Source organism: Haliotis rubra, unplaced genomic scaffold, assembly GCF_003918875.1.
Source record: "Haliotis rubra isolate DU_JTF1 unplaced genomic scaffold, ASM391887v1 Scf919, whole genome shotgun sequence".
Classification (NCBI taxonomy): domain Eukaryota; kingdom Metazoa; phylum Mollusca; class Gastropoda; order Lepetellida; family Haliotidae; genus Haliotis; species Haliotis rubra.
Genome location: NW_025767656.1, coordinates 29,174 through 51,680, shown reverse-complemented (window position 1 = coordinate 51,680; position 22,507 = coordinate 29,174). Strand labels below are relative to the sequence as shown.

At 39.0% G+C, this 22,507-nt stretch overlaps 1 long non-coding RNA gene across 1 annotated transcript; it reads right to left on the bottom strand.

Moving 5' to 3' along the window:
• Window positions 1-257: 257 nt before the first annotated feature.
• LOC124264292 lies at window positions 258-21,031 on the bottom strand. The gene is made up of 3 exons (XR_006895090.1): window positions 20,953-21,031; window positions 11,451-11,455; window positions 258-269 (listed from the first exon to the last, which is right to left on the bottom strand). It is a non-coding gene; the product is annotated as an uncharacterized LOC124264292 (long non-coding RNA).
• Between the last annotated feature and the right edge of the window lie 1,476 nt (window positions 21,032-22,507).

The window sequence follows — 22,507 nt, the reverse complement described above, 5'->3', positions numbered from 1 at the left end:
TATTTAAAATATAAATCAGGAATCAGTCCATGAAAATCATTATCTCAGACTGATCTGTTCATGTTCTTCCAAGTCCCTTCCAGTCAAATGACTTCTGGTTGTGATGAAAAGTGACATTGACACCTGTTTTGTGGCGGTGATATTCATTGTGTACCAATATTCCAAGTGTAATACACTGTACATGTGATACCCAGTGCGGTTCAGTGGTGTGCTATATTTAGACAGAGTTCCGGAAGATACTGCAGAATACTACCAGCCTATCGGTTATCCTGATCGAGGATTTTGGAGAATCTTCTGGAGTCCTTGTAATAGGTACATAAGGGGAATTAATTGTTACATCTAAAATTACTTCTCAAGTTACCAAAAGACCAGTATTGTGTATGATGACCATCATAACCTGGATACTCTGCCTAGTCGCAAGTTGGATTACTGTTCCGGACTATTACCCTCACCGTCGTTATTGGAATAACAGTTCTTGTATTCTGTTACCTTTGTATTTGCATTGCCCATCTACTTTGCGTACTGCCATAGTGTCACGCTGATACTGATTTGTATCGATTGTAAACTTAGTCAGCTTAAGAATACAATTTAAATTACGTCACATATCTTTGACGTTTGTTGATTCCACACCTAGGTCTTTTATGGACTGATTCCTGGTTTCAAGTTCCAACACATATCCGTTCGAACGCAGTTGAAAATTGACAACGCTTCTTGGTTTGCGTGACTGCAGTTATAACCAAACAAACCACAATGGTTCGTTAGGGGTGGCAGTGTAAAACCAACACATGATTGAACTATTGTTTCATCCAATGATTTCAATAAAGCATTTCTCAGTTCTCCAAAAGAACTAACAAGCATAATATTATTTGTTTTGGTTTAGATTTGTCTAGTCACACTTTTGTTGCCGTTGTCAAGCAGGAATGGCGGCGGAAAAAAAATCTATCACTCTCACTAGATAAAGAAGTTGCGTATATTGTACTTCCCACCTTTTAAAATGCCAATCGAAGAAGTTAGCAAAACTAAATATGTTAGCAACAGAGAACCTTCCCCCAGAAACATCTATGACATATTGCACTCAGAACATACCACAGCCCCTTGCTGCCTGTCACAATCACAGGTCATTTGTGAGGATATGCTGCAACTATTGCCATAACAGAACCTGTCATTTATTCAGAATGGTACGTTATTTATCAGCTTACCGTTTTGGAGGATCAATCTGTAAATCCAATGGACGAATCACTGGTACAACTCTACGTTTGTTCACTCCCCGTATTGAGATTTGCTTGGCTGTCAAGTACACTGTCACTTTGTTAGCAACATCGACTCTCTTCTTCTTGTAAACAGAGAAGGATGGGAACATCATTGAAACAATGTTTCTTGTCGTCGAGTGAAACAATGTATCATTGTGTAGGTTTCAATTCAGAAAGGGTAGATTCGGGAACATGCTTAACGCACAACTCCATCTGCAATATAACAGTTGTAAATCCTAAAGGTCATTTAGGTATCAACATTTTCGAAGCTCGTTTCTTGTGTAATCCTGACCCTAACAGCATGTCAAGTGAAAACATGAGAGAATATGTGAACAAACCTGCGAATTAACATTGAAGTGGTGATGTGACGACATTTCTGTAAAACAACGCACATGTACTGCCTATCGGCGCGCTTGTATTCACTCACAGACATTAAGTTCCCTACAGTGAACGGACTCGACTCTCTTGTCCACTACCATCAGAAGTACACACAGTCTACGTACCACGTGGTCTCGAGGTTTCTTTGTCAGTGGTTAAGCACAGATTACTGAAAAACTTCGCTGTCTCCTTCACGAGGCAATCAGACTTTGTAAGGTAACGAACAGTGTTGACACCTTGCCATTTTAGGTTTCTAATAGACGAAAGCCTTTTGTGGTCAGTGTTGACGTAAGCAATATATCCACCCGTGGTCATCACAACCAGCGTCGCACCGCGTATTCGGGGCACAAGCCTTGTCGGTTTTCTTTGAACTGTCGGAAACAAAGGCATAATTTACTTTACTGTCTCTCAGTACATGAATCATAATATTTAGCCTTCTGTCTTGCCCTGTCTGTAATTATAAAAAGCCGAAAATGTAGATTCAAAAAGTCTACCACCAGTTCCCCTTGGCTTCGTTTCGATTCAAACACTAAAGAGTTATTTGGTTTGTGATCAAAATTATATGCTTTCAGAGATTAAGCGTTTGTCTCCTTTTGTGGTTGTGTGGTCTGTTGTACCAAAATAGAATAAACATTTGGGTATGACTGATTTTGTTAGCAACCAATGTAAGTATAGTAGAGTACAGTACTGGCACTGGCACTGAAGGATGAGATGTCCATGACGATAAACATTTACATGCAGTAGAGAAATGTAACATACCCGTCTTCTCTAGATTGTTGAACTTCCAGCTGGCCTTTATTAAAGGATGAGGTACATTCATGTTTTTATCAGACTTAGTGTCCACGGTTTTGGAGTGATCAGGTGTTTGTATTTTTGTGGTTCTTCCCCTCGAAATATCAGACGATCGTCGAACTTTGACAGGACGGCGCACATTGTTGTTGTTGTTGATGTTGTTGCTGTTGTTGCTTTTGTTGTGATGAGACTCACTAGTCCCGGGCTTGGACTTTTCGAAGGGTTGTTTATTCCTCTTTGGAAAGTAATCGTTAATGTCCTTATCTAGTTTCTGGTCACCAGTCTGTAAGAGAATGTCATATGCAACATATTGAATGGTAGAACTATATACATACATAGAGGATATTATATGAGTGCCCATGTCATACTATGTTTACGACACGAGTGCCTAAATATTGGTGTTTCCCGAGCGGGAGTGAGGGGTATTTAAATACGTAAACATGGTATGATATTGGCACGAATATAATATTCTGTTTATTACCGAAGTCGTCAAATTGAGGAAAATAAACCCAACTCTACTTGAAAACATAGGCTGGCTACCCGCCGTCGCCGCATGTAGAACGCAACGTCACAGACAAAACGTGACGTTATAGCATTGTTCATGACGTCACGTCACCATGACAAAGCGATATTTTGCCCTAACCCCCTGAATGCCGAGGTTTTTTCAGGCGCGCATTTTTATATGGTTTGAAAAGTGAGCATTGTGCGAGAATTGCGCTCGCGTGGTCCTGGATCTACGTACTGCTATAAAATTACACAGAAATGTAGAACATTAAATTGTTTGTTTATGATTATGTAGCTATTTCTCTTCATAAGTATGCAATGAAAGATGCAAAGAGATAGTTTTTATATATGGAACTATATATTAGAATATGGATGTAAGATTTGTCCAAATTAAGACATGACATGGTTAATACAATGTATATTTTTAAACACGTTTTGTATAAATATAGTTAGAGTTTGATATACTGTCATCACAACATTATTTATTCGAATATGAATTGATTATATTATCGAAAACAATGATAGTGAATCAAAAAACGTTTCCGACAAACGCGCACCTGGCCAATCAATATACATAACTGTTTTGTCTATAAAACGACACAAAAATATGCAATGAACAAGACAATTCCTTTAAATATGTGTGCATATATGTCAAAACATATATAAATCATTTTCATTAATATTATCAGTTTTACTTATAAGGTTGAATTAAATCGCCGTTCATTTACCTGTTCATATGAGACTGCAATATTATTCCAAATGCATTTACTATTGTACATCATAGGAACTAAAGTACATGTTGCAGTTATGGCTACGTTTGATCTTCTAACACTTGTGTGAAGGTTTAGAATATAGTGTACTGCACTAAATGTGTCAATTTCTTATGTAAATATTATTCAAACAATCAAAAACTTTCAAAGAATAAAACACCGTAAACCCTTTATCCACGTATAATATGATATTGAACAAGGCTAAAAGTAGATACTGAAGTCAGTTTCATGAAAAAATATCTAACTACACGCAACATATAAATCATAATACTAACAGTGTAATCGGAAGGATTGGGGATTCAGCACTTGAGCTTTGTCTAAAATAATAGTGGATGGTAGCAAGAAACAAGAAATCTCCCGCAGAATTCGAAACTGAAAAGTGTATCTGTGTGCGTGGGATATTTTGATTTTTATTGGACTTCAAAGTGAGGGTTGAAGGGGAAGGACATATATGTCCCTGTGGCATCAAGGGGGCTAGGGCATCGTATGACAATATGAACCCCGATACTTTGGCCCTCGTAGGTAATAAAAAGTTATTAATTATGAAGGGTCATAACCATTGACATTTTATATCATTAATGACATGGCTAGCTTGACAGTGAAACAGGGACATCTGACTGAGGGTTGCATTAGTCATGGAACCATGATGACCACAGATGATTGGACAAGTCGCCCTTCCGTCCATTGCGTCATTTACCATAGAAAGTCAAACTCAATACTACCACTTCTATTCTCAAGACTATCCCGGGCGAGGCAAGCTCATATTTCAGACGTCCAGTGTCATCTTGGTTCATTCCATCCTATTCGTCTTGCAGGTTCGTTTAGCGTGTTCGGTGGTTGTAGGCGCCGTGCATGGATAGCCCAGACGGGTGACAAGTCTTAGTGCTTACTGTGGTAGGGCTGTTATGTTCTCCTGTTGGGGTACTTAGTATACAATACGAGCCCTGTGTGCGCTGTCATCCTGAAACACAAAATATGGCGCACACATGGCACAACATGTTCTTCCAGGATTTACCAAAAAAGCATTAACGTTTTCCTCTACGACGACTGGGCCAGCCGTTGTGGCAACAAATGCAGTAATGTGACGACCTGTTAGTCGTTCGTTAAAGGTCACATGCAACGTAAAACACAACTTTGCAGATTCTGATACCTTTCGGTATGGACTGAAACAAATCGTCAAAAATGCAAATTCAACTTATAAAGTTGAGAAATAACGCGATGAAAAAAATCGGAAATCGGAGTTCAAACGTTTCACTAACTTTCCCCCGACTTTTCGGGGGAAAACTGGTTTCAACAGCTGGGCTGCGCTCATAGCACATGCGCAGTGAAATAGGTTCGCGCAGCTTGGAAGCGGGTTGTCCGGTGAATACTCGGTGAAGGCTTTGGTGTGAGCTATTTTTCTAATGTTTTGTTGATATCTCACAGGCCCGAGCTTTTTATATGTTATGACAGTAAATTAACTGTTTATATAATTTCATTTGTCTATTTCCCCACACGTTCTTCTTACCGAGTCACTTTCTCAGTTCGATACTTAAAGGCAATGTCATTATTTAGCGTTGACAGAATTTCTAACTGTGATATAGATATGTCGTTGTCACAGACAAAACTCAATGTCTTGTTTTATTGACACCTGTGTGTCCGCCTGCCTGTCTGTCTGCTAATGACAATATTCAATACACAGCTGCTATCACTGACCACATGCAATTTGAACTTAACACCAATCAGGCTATACACCATAAACAAAATGCATTGGTTTATGGCCTGAGTTCGGTCTCTATCACATTATGTAATTACACAGACAGGCAGGTGTGAAACTTGAACACATGACATGTTATGATGTCTGTTGATTGTAAAATGTTATACACAAAAAATGAGCATGTATTTACAAAACCCAACATCTCTATATATACACACACAATGAGCCGTGGAGGCGGCATCTGCAAATGAACCAGCCGTTACACTTGAGTGCACACCCACCCGCTCTGATTGGGTTCGGTATCCCGGCTGCTTCGTTTCTTGGGAAGTAAACCCAAGTACACAATATTGCACTTTTGATTTGCGATTATACGCTTATAATTTTGTTTATATGTTTTTTTCATAACAAGCAATGTATATTATATGTCATGAATAAGTGATAATTGTGTTTTAATTATGTTAGATTTTTTGGTTGCATGTGACCTTTAACATGTGCAGATAGGATTCCATCTGTATAGTCTGCACCCTCACTCAAACACTTGCCGTTGTGCGAAATTTATCTCCAATGTGAATAACACTTCGACCACTTTTTCGTGAAAAAGTCGTTGTGGTGAAGCAGTCTTGTGCGTCAGTTGTCGCCCTTCGTCTGTTATCAACGTTTTTCACTGTAAATGTGGTGATTTTAATCTGTTATTTACTGACTGTAAAACATTAAGAGCCCGTGCCACATTTAGGGGATAACTGTACTGTGTTTGACGAATTGGGGCCGATATAACGTTAAATTTGCGGCTATGTAACCACCGGTATACGTACCCAATTCGTCAAACACAGGGGGGCGGTGGGATAGTCTAGTGGTTAAAGTGTTGGCTCGTCACGCCAAAGACCCGGGTTCGAATCCCCACATGGGAACAACGTGTGAAGCCCATTTCTGGTGTTCCCCGCCGTGATGTTGCTGGAATATTGCTAAAAGAGGCGTAAAGCCAAAACTCAGTCAGTCAGTCGTCAAACACAGTACAGTTATCCCCATCCTAATTCAACTCGTTTTACGCTGTTTTTTCGTGAAAGAAATTCATTATTTAAACCAGGTCAAAGTTCCTCTAGGTCAAAGATTAATCATATCACTCCTTGAACTTACACCATCGCCAGAAAAAGTAGTTTTCTTTTCAAACTACACATGTTTATTAGGTGCACACAGACTAAATCTGACAATGATGAATAGATCATAGTATGAGAGATAAATTGACGGAATTATGATGAAACCGCCCTTTAGTTACAGAAATGAGCAGCCCGCTGATTCCTCAACTACGGGCCATTATAACTAAAATACATGGAATTATCATGAAACGGCCCTCCCATTATCAGAAATTTGCGGGCCGCTGCAAATGATATTGGACCGCTCAACCTTAACGACGGGCCACTATCAGTTCTGTTGTCAAGTGACGTAATAGTGGGTGCGTGGGCTTACAGTTCATTCGACATTGGCTTTGGGCTGGCAGATATTCTGGGTCAAACAAGTCACAGCAACCCGAATTCCCGCTTTAAATAGCGGTAATATTGGCTTTCTTGCTGGTGCGAATATCAGCAATTGCACTATTAACGTTGTTGTTGGACCAAAACCGAACACTGACATAGTTTGACATGTTGCAGGCTATGGTCTTGTCAAAGGCCAAGGTTGAATATCGTCACTTTCTGTTGTTACGTCACTTAAATTGTTCGATGACGAAATTGCATTCGGGCAGTCAACCCCGTCAGAAGTTGGTTTTGAATAAACCTACAGTCAAATTCCTTTATTGTTTCCTTTTTCTTTTCAACACAAATTCTATGTATTTTAGCAATAATAACGGTAATGCTATTTTCGAGGGCATTATCATTTGCAGAAGCCCTCGGTCTTTTTCAACTGCCCTCCTTCGTCGGGCAGTTAATGGAAGACCTCTGGCTTCTGCAAATGATAATGCCCTCAAAAATAGCATTACCCTTATATTATCAGTTCTGTTGTCAAATAACGTCACAGCAGGTGACGTCACGCTTTTAATGACGTCACAATCTTGTTTCATGATTTAACAGTGTTGGGTCAACAGCCCGTTCCGAGTAAGTAACTTAAAATTAAATTATTGACACTGTTTTGTCCAAGACTCTTTTAACACAAATTCCACCCATTTTAGCTGGATAGGGGAGTTAACTGACCAATGGCTTCTGCAAATGACAATGTCCTGCAAACCAGCGTTACCCCAATAGTGTAGGGATACATTCAAAGGTTTTGGTGACTCGGTTTTCAAATTGCAGCCGTATATGCTGATTATATCACTGACCAATCAGAACTCGTGTTACATAATAAGTTGAATTAGAATAACTGTTTTCTTCCAAGTTCCAGTTGCACGACGCCGTGACAGACTCAGCATATCACAAAATAGCTTAATTGACTTACAACAAATAACGACTTTCAGCCACTTTTTTATCACTGAAATGTACAGCAACACACTGTAAACCTTTTTACCTCGACCATGTGCACGTGCTCAACATGAAATCGCTTGCAAGCAATCGGCGTTTGCACGAAATTCACAGGACGTTGTGAATGGAATAATGATTTTCTAAATCCATATACAATCACTCAACTTGAATCCGAAATTATATCACTCAAATGGAATGTCAGCTGCTTGCTTAAAGAATATGGACAGCATTGTTGACATCACTGCTTGGGACTGATGGTCACAAGTGGCGTGTTCACCTACAAAATTCGAGATTTATGAAGGGCCTTTCGTTGATTCATTATAGGCATAAATGTTTGATGCCAGTACTCAGAAACATTCTGAAATGTATTTCTGCTAAATGTTCAAAAACATTGAAACATTCCTTTATTTCACTCTCTAATTCCTGCCAGGATTCTCTTTCTGTTACAATTCTAAAAATAGTGGGCCAGTACGTACACGAAATGTTCTAAGGTCGATATCATGCCTGTTAATGGCCATTTGGTCATCACCTTTGTACATCATATTATAAAGTTGTGCTGGTCTTATTGTTCATGAAGTTTTCTTTCCATGAACTCACCCTGAAGGAAAGAAATTTCACGTCTTTTTCATTAACTGCAATCAGTCTGATATTATGTTTACAACTACATATAGTGTTGGCTATGAAACTACTAGGTCAATATTTTTCATGTTGAAGAATTGCAAGACATATGGATATATTTCTTGTAAACTCTCCCATTAAAAAAGGGTCTACACTTTACAAAATCCTTTTCTCCGTGTCAGCAAGACATCATTCCCAAACAAACCAGTGTTGTCCATTTCGTTTTATATCTTCTAATTAGCTTATCTGGCCGTTAGAGCCGGAACTCAACTGCCTCTACGTGGCTGATTATTTAGAAAAGTAATCTTGTAGTTTATACCTGTAATGAAATATTGGTCCATTGTTGATTCACAAATGCATTTCTTACTAAACTATACTGTCAACTGACATGTTTCTATCTAGTCCCGCAGAAACAAAATACATGGAAGTCAAATGTGTCAATCAATATTATCGTAAAATGGATGCAACCCATCATATATTTTATCCAAATCATATTTTTTGGAGACTGATGACGTCACAGGAAAAGTCATTGGTCGTACAATTTGGAATATCAGAGCACGTTGTCTTATTACTTTCGCAAAGAAGATGAAACACAGGAATGAAAGCATTCACTTCAAATGCACCTCCAGTTTGAATAACGTAAATAAACAACCTCTGATGTGGGGACAGCGTGTTGTGTACACGTGTACATTATCCAGTGTTTTTTCTGAACTGTTGCTAAATGAAGACGTGAACGAAGTTTGACAAAGTTTAGTGCGAGGGTTGTAAGCAAAGAATCGCACGTTGGTCAATGCTGCCTCCACTGCACACGTCAAGCGGGAAGAAAGTTTCTTCGATGCTTCGTTGATCTGAGTTTCCTTCCTCTCTGAATTATCCTCCTGACAGAACACCTTCTGTACCGACTGCATACTTAGCTCAGCTGCGCAGAGCCTCCAGCTAACTAGAGCAATTAAGAGAGGCACCAACTTGTTATATGACCTCCACGTAACTCGATGCTCCTCGGAAAACATACCTAGTTGTACAGAGGAATAGGTATTTAGATACTTGCAATAGAACTCGGCTGTTGATGGATCACAATCCTTTTCTAAAGTGTACAGATGGGTCACAAAGTCACAAGGCTCATGCTGTGTAGCAAAGGTGATACCCACTTATTCTACTGGAATATAACTGGCAATTTCAATACATTTTTAAAACCAGATTCTCGTAAAGGGGACGATTAGTGAAAAAAAATTAAGTGAAGATAGCCGTTTATTTATATCAGCTCCTCTCACATTATCATTCTCAATATCATATTCTGGGACGGTTATCTTAGAATTAAACGTATTTTCGACGATATTAACCGCCAGATACCCGTTAGTGTGGTCTTTTGATGTGCGTACATCAGAATATTTTGTTCTTTAGCCTGAAAATATTGTTTTCAGCAGCCTGAAAGTGGAAAGAAAATAGCTGTACAAAGTATTAGGCATAAATTACGCCACAGTTTGAATGGTGTTTTTGCTGTGGAGATACAATTGTTTCACCCATGTAGAACTGTAAAGAGACACATACGATTGTAAAAAATAGCTTTTGCAGACAAAAACAATATGTTGAAATGTTTTGCTGCCAGCAGAGAAAGAGTAACAGAACCCATATTTGGTCACAGAAGAAAACAAACAAATACCATATTTTGCACAATCTCGTGTTGGACGTTGTTCGCTGGCAACACGCATACAATGATTCAGGTGTGACATTACTCAAGATTTTCCACTGCTCATGGACCCATGTGTCTCAGTCTCACGCAGAAAGAAAGACATTTGCAGGCTTTGACAGTCCTTGATCACAGGTCGGCAAGGGGCGGTAGGGTAGCCTTTTGGTTAAAGCGTTCACTCGCCACGCTGGAAAAAAACCGGGTTCGACTCCCCACTTGTGTACAATGTGTGAAGCTCATTTCTGGTGTCCCCTGCCGTGATGTTGCTGGAATATTGCTAAAAGCGGTACAAAAATAAACTCACTCACAGGTCGGCGAGGAGAGTAGTGTAGACAATGATGGTACGGGACAGGTCCCCCCGAGATCTCAATTTAAAAAATTGAGTCCTTGGGGAGGCCCTAATCCTGTACCATCATTGTATATACTACTACTGAGTTGCAAGTAGTACAAGTTCGGTTCGCCATCTTTGATGTCGACCAAGTCTACGTTGTACGTTTTCATGGACCATATCGGATCTGTGGCGCGTTTTCTGCTGTCTCCCTCCTATTCTCCCGGCTGGTACAAGTACCTAAAGCTGAACCGGGTCCGGTAATGTTTTCTCCATTTTATCGCGACGTGCCGCTGACGACGATGATTCGACAGATTTCATTTTGATGGCTTCGACAGGTCTCTTGCCCACAAGTCTGGTGACTTCGTTGTTGATGGCATCCACCACTTGAGGTAAGCATATGACCCATTCCGTGTTTCTGTTTTGGGGATCCATTAAATCCCGCGAGTACTGGTGCGAGAACAGGCGTTCGGCTAAGGTGCGATTGAATCTCTCGACTATGGCTTGGCTACGGTGAGCTCCGCTATACCTCGTCTCACTTGGACTTTGTGCTTGGCCAGCAGCTGTGACACGGCTCCCATGAACTCGCGTCCGGGATCGACTTCCAATACGGTAGACCATGTCAAACGACTGCGTTTGTATATGCGTTCAAAGGCTTTGGCGACCTCGTTCGAATCTTTTGTTGTCAACGGTTTGGCTTCCTTGTAGCGACTGGCGACGTTGACAACAGTTATAAGGATCTCATTTTCGCTAGGGCTACCCATTTTTTCAGCAACCACCAACCCCATTTTCGATCTGATACCTGTCTGGCTGGGTCAAAATCTGCCACTCGCCCATATCGAAGACGAAAGACGATCGAGAAGTCAAGTTGCTGCTTCCAAGAGCGGGAATAGCTTCTATCGAGAATAGATATTATTTTTCTCCCCTAGTGCATGTGGAAGGGGTGCACGAAGGTGTGGACCATGGAAACTGGTTTGGACGTCTTCTACTCTTCGTGGACTGGTGTGCTGTGCTTCCAGGTCTTGTGAACGACCTTCCAGAGGAATACGGCAAATAGCGAAATGTAGCCCCCTTTCGATTCCACTATCTGCCACATTTCTGGATATCGAAATTGGTCTCCATTTCCTCACGGAGGAGCTTGGAATCGTCGTCGTCGTCGATGTCCAGCCTAGACAAGACTTCGACCAACATATTCGTGGTTTGCCTCGCATGAGTCTCGATCTTCCCCAGGCGGTTGTTGAAGTCCTGGATGGTTGGCAATGTACTACCGGGTATAGCTACTTTCGATCTATCTCGAGTCACCTTTTGTGACAATGGTTTGACGACCGGCAATGATACTTGGACTTGGTCTTGTGACAGTTCATTTTTCAGGGGCATGTTGAATTTTTCCTATATTTTTATACTTCCTAAATGTCTATATGGAAATCCCAATCCTATCCCAATACTCTCCCATTTTTTCCTTGGAAGGCCGGTTTTTCCTCCATCCCACTGCAAACCCAGGAAATCCAGTGGGACAAAAAGTACCTCACAATTCCAGGAATGTGCTTTTGTTTGCTAGATTTGCTACGATTTGCTGTACAATTTGCTACGATTTGCTGTACATTTTGTTAGCAAAAACAAGCACATTAGGAAATCGTAGCAAATTGATGACGACTACATCCTACATCAAGGCAATGAAGTGATGCAGGAAAAGCGAGGATGTTGGTAATGGATGCATCCTACATATAGGTGATGATTGTATGCTAAATGATGATTGTGATTGTGATGATTGTATGCTAGATGTTGAGGTGAGTGTTAGTAGATGTCGCAGTGAGTGTAAAGTAGAGGTCGCGGTGAGTGTAAAGTGGATGTAAGAGGTGAGTGTAAAGTATATGTAAGAGGTGAGTGTAAAGTAGATGTAAGAGGTGAATGTAAAGTAGATGTAGGAAGTGAGTGTAAAGTAGATGTAAGAGGTGAGTGTAAAGTAGGTGTAAGAGGTGAGCGTAAAGTAGATGTCGAGGTGAGTGTAAAGTAGATGTAAGAGGTGAGTGTTAAGTTAGATGTCGAGATGAGTGTAAAGCAGATGTAGCAGGTGAGTGTAAAGAGGATGTAAGAGGTGTGGAAAGCATATGTAAGAGGTGGGCGTAAAGTACATGTCGAGGTGAGTGTAAAGTAGATGTAAGAGGTGAGTGTTAAGTTAGATTTCGAGATGAATGTAAAACATATGTTGGAGGTGAATGTAAAACATATGTTGGAGGTGAATGTAAAACATATGTTGGAGGTGAATGTAAAACATATGCTTGAGATGAATGTAAAACATATGTTGGAGGTAAGTGTAAAGAATATGAGGGAGGTGAATGTAAAACATATGTTGGAGGTGAATGTAAAACATATGTGGAGGTGAATGTAAAACGTGTTGGAGGTGAATGTAAAACATATGTTTGAGGTAAGTGTAAAGCATATGTGGGAGGTGAATGTAAAGCATGTGTTGGAGGTGAATGTAAAACATATGTTGGAGGTAAGTGTAAAGCATATGTGGGAGGTGAATGTAAAACATGTCTTGAAGGTGAATGTAAAACATATGTTGGAGGTAAGTGTAAAGCATATGTGGGAGGTGAATTTTAAACATGTGTTGGAGGTAAGTGTAAAGCATATGTGGGAGGTGAATGTAAAACATGTGTTGGAGGTAAGTGTAAAGCATATGTGGGAGCTGAGTGTAAATGTAGGAGCCGCGTGTGCACAAAATATGGCGCACACATTATATTTTCTTTCAGGATTCACCGGAAAGCATATACGTTTGCCCAACAACGACTCGTCCAGCTGTGTGGATACATCTTGAGGTTATTTGACACATCGTAGTAGGGTACCATCTGTGTAGCCGATTATCAACAAACTGTCTCCTCACTCTGACAGCATTAGCTCTGTGAAGTTTATCTCCAATTTGTGATAGTCATGGCGTCACGCCGTAGGGAAGCTGCAAAGGTTCTTTTAGATGTTATTTTAGATTTAGTTAACTTTAAAAAAATATATATATTATTTTTATTCCCCTTTTTTGTTGTACAGCAAATCATATTTGTCATAATATGTCATTTAACATATGTTTCATTGGAAACAAACTGATGATGGCAACTGGACCAATGTCATATATTGAGAAACAAAGTTCAATCGAAAAGGGTAACTGAATAGAATGGTTCAAACAACCAGCTTATGGCAACTGGACCAATGCTATACCTCGAGAAACAAAGTTTCATCGAGAAGGGTAATTGAAAAGAATGGTTCAAACAAACAGCTTATGGCAATTGGACCAATGTTAAACACCGATAAACGAAGTTTCATCGAAAAGGGTAATTGAATAAATTGGTTCATAAACAAACTGCTTATGGCAACTGGACCAATGTCATATGTCGAGAAACAAAGTTTCATTGAAAAGGGTAATTGAATAGAATGGTTCAAACAAACAGTTTATGGCAACTGGACCAAAATTTAACAAATTTGCTGTAATCACAGTTAAAGTAAGCTATGGCTTTTGTTATGTTATAGTAATTTGTTAACTCTCTCTGGATCGAATCAAAGGAAAGTTTTCCTCGTTTAAGATAAACTTTGAAAATTGTGTTTTTTATTACGAGACAGATTACGTTTTTAGGGGTCATTCCATTTTGAAGGAAAGCCCAACAGAATTGTTTCTTTAGTAAACTGTATATTGATTTCCGCCTTGCTGTTTATCCAGTTTTGGACTTCAATCCAGACTGAGTTCACAATTTCACAATTCCATAAAACATGACAAATATCTGCTATGAACATATCAAAAGTTGTACAAACAGGAGAGTTTAAGTATTCAATCTTAAATAAATATTTTCCAACTGGAAGGATTCGGTTAATAATTCTATTTTGAAACCACCGTAATTGAACACTATCAGCTGATCGAAATGGAATTTCGTTAATATTCCTCCATTCCATATCTATATATTGTTTTACTATATCTTTCTCCCATTGTTGATTGGCTGAAGTCTTCTGAAACTTGGATCTTAATAAAACATTATAGTAGTATTTTGAGCCCTTTGGGCTATTCAGGAGCAAACGAATATAAAAATGGCAACACTGGTTCTGTTAATGGGGTAGTATCATCAGAATCAAGCTTATTTAAATATTCATTCAATGCATTTTTTACCCCGTAAAATGTTAAATAATTACAGGAAATATTGTACTTATTGAAATCAAGGTATGAAAGAATTTGGCCATCCTGATCTATCAAATCGTTGATATATTTTCCTCCGGCTTCATCCCATTGTTTAATAAATATACATTTTTATCAATCTTAACATTATTGTTATACCATATAATATACTGTGAGTACTCATCCTTTCGTGTTTTGATATGTTTGTTCAGGAATAGAGCCCAGGACGATAAAACATCTCGCCAGAAGGGATTTATTATGTTGTTAATGATATTATCTCTTATATAGATTGCATCCATTTCTAAAATATTACTAGGAATAGTATTTGATTCGTAAAGAGATAATTTGTGTATTGTGTTCGAGAAGGTCAATCGTCTAAGACATGCAATCTTTTGAGACGCAATAACATCCCTTACAAGTGGAGTTTTGAAACCCCGTCCGGAATGTTGCATATTACCCTGTTCGTTTTAATCATATCGGGTTTTTCGTTCCAAATAAACCGAAAGCAGTTTGCTTGAACATTTTGTATTACAGTTTCGGGTGGTGTAGGAACGGTAGAAAATAAAAGATTAAGTTTTGGTAACAATAAGGATTTTAGCACTGTGTTAAGTCCAAACGGCGTTAACGTTCTACATTTCCATATTTTCATTAATATTTCAGTACCATCTAACATTAAGGAAGTATCATCTGCAAACTGCGCTAATAGATGCTCGATAGAACAAATCTTTAATCCTCTGATAGATTTATTGCTTTTAAGTAATCTGGTTAACATTTTAGTGCATACTATGAAAATATATGTTCTTGCTAACTTTCCCATTACTGGGTGAGGTGAAATTGGGTTTAACGTCGTGCTTGAGAATATTTTGCTCATATGACGACGTGCATGCGTGTGTATGTGTATGTGCGGCTGCTTGTACTAGCCCAGCCTAGCTGGTTTTATAGTGCTAGCCCACTGAGATACCATGCCGCAGTGAAGCATGAATACCCCACTCAGACACATTATACTGACTCCGAGCCGACCAGTCCTTGTTGTACCCATTAATGCCCAGCACAAGGCAGGGACCAACAAGTACCATATTTTAACGTCTTTTGGTATGACGCTGTCGGGGATCGAACCCGCGACCTTCCGCTCTCCGGGCGGACGCTCTAACCACTACACCACGGAGGCGGTCTTCCCATTACTAAATGGTCTGCACATTACAACATCTATACTTTCTCTGTCTGTCCTCTCTATCAATATATCTGACTTCTAATCAGTCGATGGTGAGGGTAAAACGTGGGACATGAGTGTATAGCATATGTTTGAGGTGAATGTAAAACATACGTGTGTATAATATGTAAAAAGTTAATGCAAAGTAGATTCTGAGGTGAGTGTAATGCAAATGTAGGAGGTGAGTGTTAAGCATATGTGGTTTTGAATGTAAAGTAGATGTGGGAGGTCAATGTAAAGCAGATTTTGATTTCTACTTGAGACTCACCTCAAATTTGCGTTACATGTACCTCCCACGTATGCTTTACATTCAGCTCCTACATCTGTTGTACAATCATCTCCACATATGCTTTACATTCAAATCCTACATATCTTGTACATTCACCTCCCACATCTACTCAACACTCATCACAAAATCTGCTTTACTTTCACCTCCCGCATATGCTTTATGTTCACCCTCATGCTGTTGATCACTGGGTTGTCTGGTCAAGACTCGATTATTTACAGACCGCCGCCATATAACTGGAATATTGCTGGGTGCGGCGTAAAACTAAACTCACTCACTCACTCACTCACTCATTATGTTCACCTCACACATCTAATTTGCTCTCACCTCCTGCGTACGCTTTACACTCACCACTACATATGCTTTGCATTCAACTCCCACGTAAGCTTTACACTCATCACCACATATTAGTTACATTCACCTCCCACATATCCTTTGAATTCCTCTCCTATATACTAGTATGTTATACACTCAGCTCCCACATACACTTTACCCTCACCTGCTACATGTGCTTTACCTTCACCTCCAGTATATGCTTTACATTCACCACCCACCTCACACTAATACAACTTCTTTAGTTTGTTGAACTGAATGCTAAAACAAGCTATATCGTGTATTTTGTTATTGAGCTACAATGTTTACTTGTTGATTATGGTAAGGCACAGATATATAATATGTGTTATCACTCGCCGTTTCTCATAATCTCAGTTTTTTGCCTGGCCGAGATTATTACGGTAATTTACAGGCACCAGTGATACAGGGATATTATTGACACTGATGCTGAGGAAAATCATAGTGCACTCACTTTCTCACACGTAAACGCATAACACGAACGAAGCCAGTGACAATGTGTCGGAGGTTTGAGGGCTTCTCCTAGTTTCCCCAGTGTGTCTACACATATTTCACAGAAACACTTCCATGGTGGGCTTCAGCTTGACACATTACACCTGGCGAATATATGTAAGTAGGTTTTTCACTAAAAATAGTTTTTTTTTGTATCAAGCAGAAGTAATGACAATATCAACAATGACAATACTTTATTGCCCCAAAAGGAATTCTTTTTACGTTTGAAAGTGGTCACATGATTAAATATTAAAAATGACATAAAGGTTAAGAAAACACAAACAACACTATAGACAGACAAAGTTAAATCATTTCAAAGTCAAATACTTGCTGAAATAGAATAATTTTGAACTCTTTTTGTTTTAAAACGGAGCATTTGGTATAGGCGGCCTGAAGGTAAAAGATTATCTTAAGAAATAAAACATGGCTGGAATCAGATAAAATTCATGAAAAGTGATACCGGTAAACTCCGAAGTGCGATAATGTGAATTGTAGCTATCAGATACACAAGTTACACGATAAGGGAGTTTTTACGAGTCTTATCTTTCAAGAAGACAGCAATACTGATAAAGTTATGTATATGAATTCATAACAGATAAGCAAAGAAAATATAACCTGGTGAATTGACTGCTTTAACCAACAATACCGTGGAATGTGTTATTGACCTACAATGTCCCAAGATGGGACTGAACTAACTCAATTCAGTCTCAATTGATGTAATGTGATCGTACTAAGTACTTCCCTCGACAGCTCAGATGTCGTAACAATGGATTCAAATTTTTAAAATGTGAATTTATCTCTAAATTAGTCGACTGGTATTGGTCGTAGCTGAACTAACTTAACTAACATGTATACCATGTATTATAATCATGAACATGTATACACGTCGTTCACGTGGTTTCCTTTATTAACCACACAACCCACGAACTCAACCATAAGCTATTTTAAAGTTACAGACCCAGAATGTCAACCGACATCAAAGTACGATGACCTATATCTAGATCTCGTGACAGGACTTTGACCTACCTACCTACCTACCTACCTACCTACCTACCTACCTACCTACCTACCTACCTACCTACCTACCTACCTACCTACCTACCTAAGTAGTCTTGCTTCATATCAGTATCAAACGCATAAAAGAAATGTATAAATCTTCAGCATCCTTGATTATCGCAGCTTCATGACTGACTGATTATATTGTATTTCGTGTTGTTCATTTTGTGCACTGCTCTTCATGACAGTGGAGAGAATATAATAGATTTATCTTATAATGTGAATTACTCCGGGCTTCACTTGGCTGGCGATATGTAAAATAAAAACCCGCAAACGGTCTTCATTTAAATTTGAGTTGAGAGAATGCGTTGAACATTTCACAATATCGAGCTGGAACAATAAAATATCAAGTGTTTCTTTGTTGCATAATTAAAAATATCATTGGCATTTGACTACATGTTTCACACATTTTTGCCAGAACATGTGTCAGTTCTCGTGTTTATATGTCAGTGTGTGTCTTCGTCCACATATCTGATATCTACACATGCGTTTGAAATCCCATGTTGTCACTACCTGTGTCCTCACTTGACTCTGTGCCCAGGAGGCAGTACCTGAAAGAAACCGACTGATGGTAGGGGAACTTATACTATTTTTTTCATAAAAATCGCGTTGTAGTCAAAATACCACAAAACATATTATCTGCATAAAAACAAACATATACAACAGCTATCTGCAATGTCTTTCATTTTCGAATCATCTGTATTATATATGGTAGTTATTTTCTTTTATTGTGTAGTATTATTATGTTTTGCTTTTATCAAATGTTAGCAAAATGGGACTATTAAAATATCAAATTGTGCACGTGATCAGACGCACAGACAGACATAATGATATTCAGTATATTTAGGCAACAAGCCCATGATACATATAAAATTACCTTTGACAAAACAAACTTGAATGCTTTGTATAGAAGCAACGCATACAAAAAGACTCACGTTTTGTAATAGTTTTCACATTATCTTTGGAAATATAGACATAATAAATGGGGATAAAGGTATGTTTCGCATGTGTCTTATTTTTTGTGGTACATGATATAACAATGTCCAAGGACGAAAAATACCGACGGAGTCTTAGAATCAATTTATCACTCGATAATGATAGGTAAAACAAGTGGCTTAAGCAAATCCAATTGTGCAGTGTACTTGCAGTTGGAAGCGTAGGTATCTGCTCACCTTTATGCTAAATTTGCCGACCGGTTTTGGCAGTTTCTCCAGTCTTATATCTTGTCTCTTTCCTTCCCTCATATTTACCTGGGCGATGAACCTGTTGGACGCAAACAAACAAAGCGCTGCTTATTAATATACAGAGTGTTCTATTCAGTGTCACTGTCAATGTATGATAGGATCCTCTAGTAAAGTTACAAAACAGATCATGACCGCAGTAATGTTTACTGAATGATTATACACACGTGGTACTGAGTCTGGTCATTATGGCGAACATCATATGTCTGGACCTCGTGAAGTGTAGACATCTCCCATTAACCAGTATCGTGTCCTCCTTAGACAGTCCACGCTCCAGCATCAAGAGTCCATATGAGCCACAGAGGAATAAGCTGGACTCTAATAGACATAATTACTATTGTCAATTACGGCCAGGCAACGTTGGTGAAATATTAGACAACATAATCTCATAATCACAGGGTCGTCCAGCATCTATTTCAAGTGAATCAATCAATCAATCAGTTTATTGCATGAAGGCCAGAGGCCCATATACAATAGAAATATGTATGATATGTACAACATATACAACATGCGACACACACGTTACATTGAATCTCTTTATAAGCGCGTGATAAATAAATAGAGCTACATTATATTGTAAAAGGGATGCTTTACATGAAAGTATTGAATACAGGTTTGTAGCATTAATATTTGATTGTAGCCATTGTGGAAAATACAGTTGCCTTAAATCACTATATGCAGGACAAAGAAATAGAAAGTGTAATTCATTCTCTACAGTATTACAAAATGGACAGAACCTTTGTGATTTTATAATAGATGAATATCTTCCACAGATCAAGCGCATTCCTGTGGTACTTGTGTACAATCGTATGCTAGAGCTTGGAATGATATCAACAACATATGCTTACTAAATGGGTGGATTTCAAAGTGGTTTAAGCTCTTGACAGGAGTCGGGATAATGTCTGTCCGATTCTCCCAGTATGGTGTACTCAGGATAATGACAGCGTTACTTCTTTGACAGCTACAATAGACATATCTGAAAGTAACAAATAATTAGGTTGAAACATCTCCCTAAACATAACATCACCACAGGTTTCTTGTTTCAAAATTATGACATCAACGGTTGCGTTATTTTACTAAAAGTGACAACTTAAACAATGATTATATTCCACGATTCAAAATACTGTATATTCTAGAACATTAAGAACCAATGTTACACTAATTATAACGATGGAAATGATGACCATACATAAAGTTTAAAGAACATACAAGCTTTCCTTGTATTTATAGAAGACAGTATGCAAAGTCAGGGTTCCGGGTCGTTTCACCCGGGTCGATCCATCCGGGTTGTTTCATCCCAAATCCAAACTAGGTCAGTACATCCTACATCAGGGGTCGTTTCACCCCTTATCAAGAGCTGTTTCACCCCAACTAACTGAGTATACATGGAGAATGGTATTAGTGCTGTTAATCCTAATTGGGCAAGGTTTATATAACAATCAGGTAAATACTACTGTGCCTGTGTTGAGATGGCCAATAACATTGCCATTTTATGTTCTTGTGCCACTCTCGGGAAGTGAGGCTGATCAAGTGAAAACCCAAGTGCGCCTGGTTCAGAATGGTCTTATATCAAGAGACAATAAACAGAATTTCAAGGAGATCCACGAGAAGCTTCTTCACCTCTTGACACAGTATACAGACAAGGAACTCTCCACAAATTCATTCCTGTCCCCCAGTTACTTGCCTTTGTTACTGAAGGACTTCACCCGTTCCAACACAGCCAATATGAACTGATATAATTATTCAAACAATCTGAATATGCTGTTTCGACGCTATACATAGATTAATATAATACTGAAACCATTTTATAGTTGATAATGATGATATATTTGCTGGGTTTAAACAACCTCTCAATGGGGTGAAAATGTATGCGGTGAAACAACCCGGGTGAGACGACTAGGGGTGAAACTGCTGGGGTGAAAGTGTTTGGGGTGAAATGACCCGTTACCCAAAATCAGCACTGTAAATGTACCAGTGTTCGTCAGCTTCCTACCAGAGAGAGAGAGAGAGAGAGAGAGAGAGAGAGAGAGAGAGAGAGAGAGAGAGAGAGAGAGAGAGAGAGAGAGAGAGAGAGAGAGAGAGAGAGAGAGAGAGAGAGAGAGAGAGAGAGAGAGAGAGAGAGAGAGAGAGAGAGAGAGAGAGAGATTTTTTGTGAGGATATATATGCTGCTACTATTTCATAGCTGATCCTGTCATACAGAATCATGCTTTATTCATCAACTTACCCTTTTGCAGGAATAATCTGTAAATCCAATGGACGAATCACTGGTACAACTCTACGTTTGTTGCCTCGATGTATTGAAATTTGCTTGGCTGTCAAGTACACTTTCACTCCGTTAACACTATCGGATATCATCCTCAGGACACGGGGATCTGGGAAACAGAAATGGATAGGAGAAGTCATTGAAACAATGTTTGATGAACGTGTTTACAGTTCATGCCGTAACGTGAAAACTGTATCATAGTATATATTTCACTCTAAGAAGGCCAGATTCAGGACCATGCTTAATGCAGAGCTCCATCTTCAATGTCACTGAGGTAATGGCTGAAGGAAATTTAGTCAATAGAGCAGCGGCTTTTGGTGTCAAAAATGGAAACACGTCCACCAGAGGTAAAGCAAGATGTGTTTGGTACCGCTTGAAAGCTTGGATTCTCTATCCAAAACCAGTATTGCCAGACTTGAAACTGTCATTTGGGGCGTTTCCATGATAACCATGCTGTTTTTCAGAGAACATTACTGCATTTGAGAATGGAATTTATCTTCACTATGAATAGTGATTTTATCAAGTTTGAGGATACATGTGCTGATCCATGCACAGCTCCACCGAACCGAGTTAAACAGCAAGGTCAAAGTCAAAGGTCAAGGTCACAATAATCTATTTGTTGTTGAACTTGTTAACTGGTGAGGATGATATAAATACAGCACCATGTCTTTACTATCATAAGACACCTCACAGACTCAACTTTCTGACAAAATACATTTCAGACTAGTAATTGTTAGGACACACTGGGGTTACCAAATAAAATTATAATTGTGGTGCCACCTTCAAGGTTACTAGCTGCCTAGGCCCCCCCGCCCTCCCCCCAAATCACTCTATATGGTAACATTTCGTTTTATAAAATAGTGGCTATAAGCTCTGAACCAATGTAGTTCGTCTTCTATGTGTTGACATACCAACAACATATTAGGAAATATTCAACTTTAGACCCAATTTGATACAGAATTGATGTCTGTGATCTTGACCTTT